Below are 12231 nucleotides of genomic sequence, written 5' to 3' on the forward strand. Positions count from 1 at the left end.
CTACAACAATATAAACAATAATGATACCAAATAGCCACGAAACAAATGCTCATTCTGGCGAAAATATCCTCTTCAGTATAGAATAACACTTGATAAAGATTTCTTTAACTCGGTCATCTTGAATTCTCAAGCTTCGATAACTTTTTTTCAGTACAATAATTTCTAAATTGCAACGAGGGTGGAAAGATGTAGAAGTAGCATCGTCGAACACTTCTTAACATCAAAGCTGAATAGATTTTTTCCTCTCTTAACTGATAACGGTTTAACTCTCGGGATGTCAGAATCAGAAATACAGTGCATGGAACTATAAACCCACTGCACGGTTGAGTGGCTGGAGATGCGGGTGTGTGAGTTTCACTCCTAAAAACAGCAAGCTCTAAACGTTGTCTTTGTAATTATTTGTCTACTATGCAGGGAAAAGAGTAATTATAACACCAATTGAAAAAGGAAAATAACGACATCTTAAAATAATCTGCACTATTTAATAACCTTCAGTGCCATGTCGGGCGGACACCTGTTTGCCACATTTGAAATTTAAGCACCATGAAGAACGCCCCGTCAAAACTCAAAGGAGATTTGCTGCCACCTAGAGATCGGTAAACAGTCGAATCTTCACAGATCAAATGGCAAACTGGATCCAGTCGGAAAAGTACTCGCAGTAATCCTCGCAAATTAGAGGTGGACATAATTAATAAACTGCAATTTGCCTAGACTGTGACATCATTAGAATTTTGAGACATAACTTATTTAAATTTAGCAATGAAATTATATTTAGCTTTGCATTTTAGTTAGCCCAACATATCTTAGATAGACTTTAAAAGGCGATCGTGATATTTTAAAGATTAATCATTTTCATTTTAATATAAGCATTGTCAGAAGAAGAAGGACGATTGGCCATTGGTAACTACATCTATTCATTACTTTGTTCATATAAGCTGCCGCACAAGAAAGATCTCCTAACACAAGCAGACCAATCTGAATTAACTGAATAATTCTTTTGCAGATAATTATCTAAAGAATTCCGTGAATTCTCAATGTAACTTGAATAATTGATTTCAAGCAGAAATGTTCTGGAATCTACTTATCACATATAATTTAATTTACAGGATTATTTCCAAATAATTTCTCTTTTTTAGCATTTATATGCCAGGTAGGGATATATTTGGATCACTGTGCGCCCAGTCCAGGGGGAGTTTTCATCATGGAGTAGTTAAAGAGGAATAGCCATTGCCATTGGAATAGTCTCTACTGGGCGCCACATCTCTATTTCTCCAGTCTGATATCGGAGAAACCAGTAGAGTTACAGATAAAAAAAAAGTGGACTGTGGAAATAAAATCATCCGTAAATTATACTGCAAGACATCATTTGGCACTGGAGATTGTGGTTCTCCATTTACGCAGTCTTCGGCGCTTGTCCTGAAGACCAAGAGGCCCCGCTGAAAGAACGAACACGGAAATCCTGCAGGAGGTGGAAATTTGAATTAAAGAAACACCAAAAACGGTTTAGGCAGCACCTCTGGAGAGTAAAACAGATGTAACCTGAAACCCGCGATTCCCCGAAATGTCGATTTGTGTTGGTTAAATGGAAATGCACAGATACAATAAGGAGAAAGAGTAACATTGAAAATAATTTCAATCTATATTCTATGAGGTTCACTTCACATTCCTGTTCCCCCTCAATCTTCCGACAGAACCCTGTACTCTGGAAATGGTTTATGCCACTTCAACAGGCATTAGTCAGTTCTTCCACTGAGGTTGTGTAGTCCATTTCTTTTCCACGATACGGAATATAAAGGGCCGGTACAGTTGCGCAATCGCTTCATAGCGCCATCAATCGGGGTTCGATTTCCGCCGCCACATGTAAGGAGTTAGTGCGTTCTACCCGTGACCACGTTCGTTTCCTCCGGTTTCCTCTCACATTTCCGGGACCTAATTTTAAGGTTAGTAAGTTTTGAGCATGCTATATCGACACTGAAGGCGTGACGATACTTGCGGGCTGCCCCCACACAATCTTCGCTGGTTTAATTTGACACAAATGATAAATTTCACCCCATGTTTCGATATACATGTGACAAATAAAGCTAATCTTTAACCTGTTTAATCTATGTGTAGTGTACATATCAGCTTGCGACCATGGGGATAAAAGGGAGATAGTTACACGTTTCAAACATTTATTTATAGGGAGCAGGATGAGCCCTTTACTGAAAGGACTTGATAACCACTGCTATCCAGAACCATCTGGAACACCCGAATAATCGATCATAATTAAAAGTCTTTCCGTTGTGGGATTAGTTAATTTATATTTTCTTTATAGTCATGTCCCTAGTCACAGCCGGGGCACCATGACCATCGATCAATGCTTCTGTTTTTAGCTGTAAGACTGAAGTTTCCAATTCCACTCAGTTGACGATCCACTGCACAGCTGAGTGAGCATGACATTTTGATAGCTGATGTCTTTCAGGTGAGATTTTAAACCAGGTGGATGGAACAAATCCCTCGAGATTAGTGCAAAAAAAAAGAATAGAGGAATTTTTCTTGACCAATGCTTAATTCTCACTCAGAATCATAATACAAAGTGATGATGCTATTACTTGTGACAACTTGTGACTCACAAACTAGCTGCCATTTTTCCTAGCCCATGTGGCTCACCCTGCTGTACTTTGAGATATCATTAATTGGCACTTTAAGACATCATGAGCCATGAAAGGCACAGTGAAAGTTTGCCCTTCCTCTGCTTTCCTACTTTGTTTATCTGTCTGTATATCTGCCTGTCTTTTTACCTCCTGTTCCAAATAAAGTGGCCACAGTGTGTAAGATCATGGTCTTTTGCCCATCCACTTAAAGTTTCAACATGTTGTGTATTCAGAGATGCTCTTCTGCACATCAGAGTTGTAATGTGTGGTTATTTAAGTTGCTGTAACTCTCCTGGTGCTTAACCATTCTGGCCATTCTCCTCTGACCTCTCTCATGAACAAGGCACTTTCATCCACAGTATTTTTTTCTTGGCTTTTGGTATCATTCTCTGTAAACTCAAGAGATTGGTGTGTGTGATAAAGGAGATCAGCAGTTTCTGAGGTAAGTCTCAGTATCTGGCACCAATGATCATTCCACAGTCAAAGTCACTTAGATGACATTTCTTCCCCATTCTGATATTTGGTCTGAACAACAGCTGAATCTCTTCACCATGTTGGTATGTTCCACCTCCACCCACCCAGCTTTTCTTTTCTATGGACTTGATCCCTTCCTGCACCCTTACTTAATGTATGTTTATTTGCTGATACATCTCCCAGTTGTGTGGCATATTTTAGGTAGTGAAAATAAGATTCAATGTAATGTGGGCATTCATATAAGTTTCAATTCACTGGACAACAATTTTTTTTCAGATCTGTTGCTTCCTCAGAATTTTTTTTGTTTATAATAGACTGTTTGAAGATGAACACAAATATAACTTCAGACTGCTTGTATCATGAAGGAATTTGAAGAATATAATTTTATTGAATATAATGTTAATTGCATAATGGTGCTGATGCTTTGCAATAGTTCAACTAAGTTAAAAATATTTTGTTAATGATGTTTATTTGTATTCAGTGTCTGAGGCTTCTCACTTAAGTGTCCAACAATACTGTAATTCACCAGCATTGATGCATTCTAGTTGCCCTGGTATTTTTTCTCCATGACCGCAATATCCTTTCACCATGCTCGTCACTAACAGCACCAAGATTTGCAAGGAAGAAGTCTAAATGGGAATGCGGAAAATGAATCTTTAGTGACATGTTGCATTTCATGGTTTTATATGCTTGAAGCACGCTTTCAACCAGCTGCATGTAGTTTGGTGCTCTGTAGATGCCGAGAGAATTTTCAACAACTTCCTTGAATGCCTTCCATGTGATTTTCTCTGGTCCCACTAGAAATTATTCAAATTGCCTGTCATTGGTGACCTGCTTGATTTGAGGACCAGCAAAAATGCTGCCCTTAATCTTGGCATCAGTTATTCTGGGAAGCATCTGTCTCAAATATCAAAATCCTTCATAGAAATTTTTGTGCCTGGTGATAGCAAATTCCATCCTTACAGTCCTGAACCCAATAATTATTACTAAAACCTGTCCTGCCATGCAGCAGCCACACCGTCTGGACAAGATAGGAAACTTTCCAGCTTACATTGTAGGCAACATTTTAATTGACTTGAATTATGAATTGAAATAACAAACATAAGTTTATTTTAAAAATGGTGTGTGATGGGGAAATTTCATGGTGATTTTCATGATCAGTAGCCCAAATACATAAGATACACCTAAAGGTATTCAGGAAGCAAAATCTTTGTTGTCCTAACACTAATGTGGTCAAGCGCACACTTATTTATTTTCACATAGTTAATATAACGTCAGCATCAAAACTAGAATAGATTATATGATTTAGTCCCAGATTTGATTACTGAGTTTAACTTCAAATGGGAAAATACAATATTCCATCCCTGTGATAAATGTAAGGCAGTAAAGAAATATTTTGTTCTTTGCAATGGTATCACATGAATTTTAACTGGGAGAACTGGTGAATATCGGTGGGCTGTGAGATCATGAATAAATCAAGAATCCAGGCCACCATTTAATTCAATTCAAAATAGCTTCAATGTCAAACTAAATGTAACTTATGATTGCTAAATCCAATAAATTATACAACCGTATAACTTCTGGCTTTTAAAAGAACTGAACTACTTTCCATTTCACCATCATTCAAAGACAAATACTTAACACTTTGACTGTTCCCAATAGCAGATGTCTTAACTAAAGAAACTAACTATTTTATCTGAATTTACCACTGAGACCAAGCATGGTTTCTTTCTACTTCTGTTTGACCAATTGCCATGCAGAATTGATTAGTTTTTTCCCTTTTGGTAATACTGAACCCATTTTGCTTTTTTGATTGTTTCTTTTTCTGTTTGTAGCAATTTGTTTCAGCATACTTGTTAGATTCTCTCTGCTTTGTGCACTCTATGTGCAAGGTTATTTAGTTAAACTTTATAGATAATAAACAATGGATAATTTTATACATTGATAATTTAACCCAATTTAAATTCTATCATAGACCACTTAAGTACTTTCTTAAAATTAAACATTAACATCACATTCCAAGCTTTAACAGTTCACTTCTATTACTTTTCACAATTCTTACTGATGTTGGCTACAATTTATTTCAAATTATTTTCATTCCAGAGTTTTTGGATGATGTGTTTACTCCAGCATTAAAGTAGACAGTAAGTAATGACTAGGTATTCTAATGATTGACTTAACACCATTTGTCTATCCATCCAATGCACCCAATAAGCTTGAGAATTTGCTGATTGGCCAATATAACCAGTTTACTGGAAAAATAATGATTAATCTATGTAGTTGGTAAATCACATAGTTAATTACATAAATAGAAGAGAAATTTGTAAGGACTGCTAACTTATTCCAGAGCAATGTCATACAGGTACATTTTATTCCTTGGCACTATGCACACAGGCAGATATGGCAGATAAACATAATTTTATTAATAAAAGCAGGTATAGACCATAAAACCTTTGCCTTTCAATAAGATTGTGACTGAACCTATCTCTCAAGTTCAGTCACTACCTGATCAGCATATCCTTTGAAGTAGTCCACCTACATTAGACCTTTGGCGAAATTATCAGATGGCAATTTTTAAAATACTTCTTGTAAACATGTAATGTTTTCTCCAAGGTTCCATGTTTGACAATCATATCACAAATATTAAACCTAGTAGCTAAAACTGATCACTAAATAATATGTTTGAAATATATTAAGCCCCAGAGAAGTTATACAGTTAAGCCCTCAGTCTGTTTCTCTGGTAGCAGTTAATAAAAAATATAACAAGATGCGTAAAAAAACTTAAACATAAAAGTAAACTCAACAATACAAAATATTGCATGAAAAACCAATTCATAATCTGAGTAACTATGGCAGGTACATAATGATCCTGGCAAATTATAGATTATGTCTTAAACTGAATCACCTAAACAGCAAAATGTTTGACAATGACTACATTATGGGGGCATTGATCATATTTTGCCTGCTTGTTATGCGCTGAACTCTATATAAATTGATATTAAGCAGAAAAGGAAGACTCATGACTCATTAAGAATCATGAACAAAAAGGATTCTATGCAGCCCCATCAAGGAGCTATAGAGGCAAAATAATTCAGAAAAGGTTTTAATCCATGATGCTGAAGGCATACACACCAAACACACCAGTGTGCCCTGGTAGTGGTGGTTAGTGTGACACTATTACAGTTCAGGGAGTTCAATCGTAGCATCCTTTGTAAGGAGTTTGTATGTCCTCCCCATGGAATGCGTGAGCTTTCTCCCACAGTCCAAAGGTGTACTGGTTAGGGTTGATTGGTCATGGTAAAGTGTCCTGTGATTAGGCTAGGGTTAAATCACTGTTTGTTGGGCAGAGTAGCTTGAAGGACTGGAGGGGTCTATTGAGCATTGAATAAATAAATAAGTAAGTATAGGGAATACATCCAGAGTTAGGGGGGCTCAAGAAATGATGTTTGTGAATTTGGAGGAGGCTATAAATATAGAGAGGCAAAGAAGTTTGAATACATGTACATTGCTGGGGGACCAGGGTTCAAAGGTGAGGAGCAGAAGCTTTAGATTTCTCAGCAGCAGAGGGACTGGGATGAACTGGAATGAGGCAATGTTATGGAATGGATGAAGCAGCCTTCGCAAAACTCCAGATTAAGTACGTGAATAATGCTGTGAGTAGTCTGCTTAAACCAGAGACACTGGAAGTGTAGATTGACAACAGTTATCTGATATTTAAGGCTGAGAAAATGAAGGTGGCCAGGGTCATTCCAGTGTGTAGCTGGAGGAACTTACAGCTTATCTAAGGTTCAATATCCAATCACACAGAGGCAATGAAGTTGCTGTGAATGGCAAAGGAAGGAATCATCACTTCTGAAAGCTGAAGTGGTTCAGGATTCCAGTTAAGGAAGAAAGGAGATTTCAGGGCTGTAGTTAATTGTTGGTGCATTATGATACATAACATAATAAGCAGATTATTACTGGCTACTTTGCTACCTGTTGCATTTGTACATTGCACACCTCTTCCGTGTACATGGTCAACCCTAGATTGTGACAAACCAGTCCTTAAACTCCTGGGACATCTGCTGGATTAACAGCTATTTATCAACAGGACATTAATATGAAGCTAGAAGATTATTATATAAAATAAATATATCTGACTGTTAGAGAAGGAGCATAATTTGATTTTCCAAATAACATTTTGGATTGAAAACAGGAAGAGCAATACTTGATTACTCATTTTAATGAAAAAATGCCCTGAGACATTTTATTTCATAGCACACAGAGCTGTAAATTAATTGTATCCCTTGAGAGATAAACATTAACCACCAACATTTTATTGAACTGCATGTTAGACTATAAGTAAATTGCATTAACTAATAACACATGATGCATTGGCACTATTAATACTATGTTGAAATTTACTAATACTAACCAACACAACCATTTAAAAAGGGTAAAATGACTTTTGTTAAATTTATACAAAATGATTCTATGTTAACAGAAGGTGTAATCACTCTGTCAGGCTTATGCTTATAGATCACACACCAGCCTTCTTTGTGATGGTACTTAAGCGTTGGTCCCAGTACAGATCCTCTGATATGATAACGTCAAGGAATTTAAAGTTACCAACCCTCTCCTCCTCCAATCCCCTAATGAGGGCTGGCTCATGGACCTCCAGTTTGTTCTTCCTGTAGTCTATACTCAGCTCTTTTGTTTTGCTGGCATTGAGTGGGAGGTTGATGTTGTGATGCCATTCAGCCAGATTTTCAATCTCTTTCCTATATGCTGATTTGTCACCACCTTTGTTTTAGCCAACAGCAATAGTATCAGCAGCAGACTTAAATATGACACTGGAGCTGGTCTTAGCCACATTAAGTACTCTACTGCACAGAATACAGGACAAGTTGGAAGGAAGGACAAGGATGGCAAGATAAGAGAACTTTGGATGTCAAGAGAGGTGATGAATTTAGTCAAGAAGAAAAAGGAAAAGTATGTAAAGCTTAGGAAGCTAGAACCAAACCGAGACCTGGAGGATTACAAAGAAGCCAGAAAAATCTCAAGAAGGGAATTAGGAAAGAAAAGAGGGCCCATGCAAAGTCCTAGGCAAGTAAGATTCAAGAGAATTTCCAAGGCATTCCATACATAAGCCAGGAGCAACAGAATAATTAGGGAGATGGTGAGACCACTCAAGGATAAAGCAGGAAGATTTACTTGGATGTGCAGGATGAGAGTGAGGTCCTTAATGAGTATTTTACACCAGTATTTACCAAGGAGAAGGATAGGGAGATCACTGTAGGATAGGAAGATCAATGCTGAGAATATCAATATGCTGGGGCATTTTGAAGTTAAGGAGGAGGTAGCGTTGGGTCCTTTAAAGGGTATTAAGGTTGTTAAGTCCTCAGGGCCTGATGGGATATACCCCAGGTTATTGAGGAAGGCAAGTGAAGAGATTGCTAGGGCTTTGACCATTATCTTTGTGTCCTCTCTAGTCACTGGCAAGATCACGGAGGATTGACGAGTAGCTAATGCTGTTCCATTATTCAAGAAAAGAATTGGATAATCCTGGAAACTGTAGACTGAGTCAAACGTCAGTGGTAGGGAATTCTCAAGGATTTATGAGCATTTGAAAAACCATGGCCTAATCAGAGAGAGTCAGTACGGCTTTGTGCAGGACAAGTCGATAGAGATTTTGAAGAGGTGATAAGGGTGATTGATGAACATAGAGCTGTGGATGTTGTTTACATGGATTTTAGTAAGGTGTTTGACAAGGTCCCTCATGGAAGGCTGATTTAAAAGATTAAGATATATGGGATTAATATTGAACTGGCTGCTTGAATTCAGAACTGGCATAGAAGATGGAGGGTGCTGGTTGAAGGGACTTTTTCTAGCTGGTGGTCTGTGATTAGTTGTGTTCCATGGGGATCTGTACTGGGACCTCTGCTGTCTGTGATGTATATAAATGACTTGGATGAAAATGTAGATGGATGAGTTCGTAAGTTTGCAGATGATACAGAGATTGGTGGTGTTGTGGACAGAGTAGATGATTGGCAAAGTGGGATGTAGATCGTTTGCAGATATGGGCGGAGAAATAGCAGATGGAGTTTAACCTGACCAAATGTAAAGGAGCAGTACACTGTTAAGGACAAGACCTTTAACAACGTTGATGAGCAGAGTGATCTTGGAGCCCAAGCTCATAGCTCCCTGAATGTGGTTTCTCAGGTTGATTGTGTCGTTAAGAAGGCATGTGTTGTGCTTGCCTTTATTAGTTGAAGCATTAGTTCAATAGTCCAGGAAGTTATATTGCTGCTTTATAATACTCTAGTGAAACTCCTTTTTTACCAGGTGTCTCTAGAGATGCAGCTCGTTAGACCCTTGCTAACAGCCACTGGACTCAGTGGTAATAAAACCACCTTTCTCAGACTCCGTACATCTAAGGTCGGTTTGACTTGGGTCCCACCCGACCCGGGAGGTTTGGATATCTTGCCCACCTGAACCCCGATCTGAGCAAATAGTGTGTAAATGCTGCCCACCTGCAATTACCCGTCAACAAGAAATAACAGATCATAAACTGCGTATAATTATAAAGAAAGTATATTTACAAGTTTCAGCTTTATCGAACAGTTAGTAGGAAAAGAAAAAGGAAAAAATAAAAAGGGCCCATTACAGTTAACCCAGACCAAATGTTCACATAAGTTGGAGCTCATCTTGAAGTTGTCTATAACTCACACACTGGACCCCCAGTCTGCGTGAAAGCACACACCACCTTCTGAATGTCGCTCGAAATCAGTCTCCAACAAACGAGCTCCCCCACGGGAGTATTGGTCCTTCCTCCTTGAAGCCATTCATCTGCACAAAGCACCTTGTGCAACAGGGATGGCATCCTCAGTCATCCTCCCTCCTGTCTTCTCCCAGCTCCCACCAAAAAGACCTCAACCCACACCAGTGTCTGTCACAAAAACCTCTCAGCCCAGCATTCTCTAAACCTTCTCTCAATTCCACCATCCTGATTGGATGACACTACATACCTGAGCATGAAGATCACAACCCCTTATCTTTACCTCAAACCCAAACATGCTGAAAACAGAACAGACTGCTCTTACAGAACTATTGAAATGGAATATCTACAGCACAGCAGTAGAAATCTTAACCAGGGTGTTACACTAGCTACGTGGCATATAGAATTTTGGATGCTGTTTTGGTCTCCCCATTATAGGAAGAATGTTGAGGTTTTGTAGAGGGTGCAGAAGAGGTTTACCAGGATACTGCCTGGATTAGAGTGTATGTGCTCTACTTTTTGTGATTTTTATTAATGACCTGGATGTGGGGGTGGCAGGGTGGGTTGGCAAGTTTGCAGACGACACAAAGGTTGGTGGTGTTGTAGATAGTGTAGAGGATTGTCGAAGATTGCAGAGAGACATTATTAGGATGCAGAAGTGGGCTGAGAAGTGGCAGATGGAGTTCAACCCGGAGAAGTGTGAGGTGGTACACTTTGGAAGGACAAACTCCAAGGTGGAGTACAAAGTAAATGGCAGGATACTTGGTAGTGTGGAGAAGCAGAGGGATCTGGGGGTACATGTCCACAGATCCCTGAAAGTTGCCTCACAGGTAGATAGGGTAGTTAAGAAAGCTTATGGGGTGTTAGCTTTCAGAAGTCGAGGGATAGAGTTTAAGAGACGCAATGTAATGATGCAGCTCTATAAAACTCTAGTTAGGCCACACTTGGAGTACTGTGTCCAGTTCTGGTCACCTCACTATAGGAAGGATGTGGAAGCACTGGAAAGGGTACAGAGGAGATTTACCAGGATGCTGCCTGGTTTAGAGAGTATGGATTATGATCAGAGATTAAGGGAGCTAGTGCTTTACTCTTTGGAGAGAAGGAGGATGAGAGGAGACATGATAGAGGTGTACAAGATATTAAGAGGAATAGACAGAGTGGACAGCCAGTGCCTCTTCCCCAGGGCACTACTGCTCAGTACAAGAGGACATGGCTTTAAGTTAAGGGGAGGGAAGTTCAAGGGGGATTTTAGAGGAAGGTTTTTCACTCAGAGAGTGGTTGGTGCGTGGAATGCACTGCCTGAGTCAGTGGTGGAGGCAGATACACTAGTGAAATTTAAGAGACTACTAGACAGGTATATGGAGGAATTTAAGGTGGGGGCTTATATGGGAGGCAGGGTTTGAGGGTCGGCACAACATTTTGGGCCGAAGGGCCTGTAATGTGCTGTACTATTCTATGTCCTATGAGAGGTTGGACAAACTTGGGTTTTTTTTCTGGAGCAGCAGAGGCTGAGAGGACATCTGATAAAGGGTTATAAGATTTTGGGAGGCATAGATAGAGTAGACAGGAAGTATCTTTTCCCCAGGGTTGAAATGCCTTATACCAGAGGGCACACATTTAAGGTGAGGGGTGTAATTTTAAAGGAGATGTGAGAGGCAAGTTTTTTACACAGAGAGTGGTTGGTGCCTGGAATGCACTGCCAGGGTTAGTAGAGGAAGATATATCAGGGCCTTTTAAGAGATGTTTAGATAGGCACAAGGTTCCAAGGTTGTCAAGCCGAGGAGCGGTAGTGGGGACAAGCTCCCACTACCTAAAAGTGCTCCTCATGGCATGCGCCTCAAATAGCCTCTGACAACCAAGTCCAACTCCTGGCCTTCTCGTGTGGCTTAGCCTCTAAGCCCGGCAGAACTGTTTCTACTGACAGGAGAAGGGGTGAAGGTGAGTCTTGGCGCCTTAAAGCCAGTTCTTCGGGTAGATGGAGCTTGTCAGCCTGGGAAGGCAGTCCATCTAAGAGAGGGAAAACTCTGATTTCAAACCTCTGCTGCCTTGCGGCCATACACACTCATGGGAAAGGCTTCGAGAGTAAACCCTGAGGACAAATCCGGAGCTGGAGTCCCTAAGGCAGTCCGACGTTGCCTTCAACCACGGTCTGGCAACTCCTGCGACGACACTGGTGCCAAGCTGTATCAGTCCTTGCCCTTCCCTTGGACAACATCAGTGGCATGGAGAGGGGAGACTTGCTGCTTGGGCAACTGCGGTCTTCCATACATCCTTGCCCAGGCCTGCGTCCTGGAGAGGGCGCAGATCCATGGTCTCACAAGACTAACAGATGCCACATAGATAGGCACATGAATGTGAGGAAAATGG

This window comes from Hemitrygon akajei, chromosome 13 (assembly GCF_048418815.1).
Source record: "Hemitrygon akajei chromosome 13, sHemAka1.3, whole genome shotgun sequence".
In the NCBI taxonomy this organism is placed as follows: domain Eukaryota; kingdom Metazoa; phylum Chordata; class Chondrichthyes; order Myliobatiformes; family Dasyatidae; genus Hemitrygon; species Hemitrygon akajei.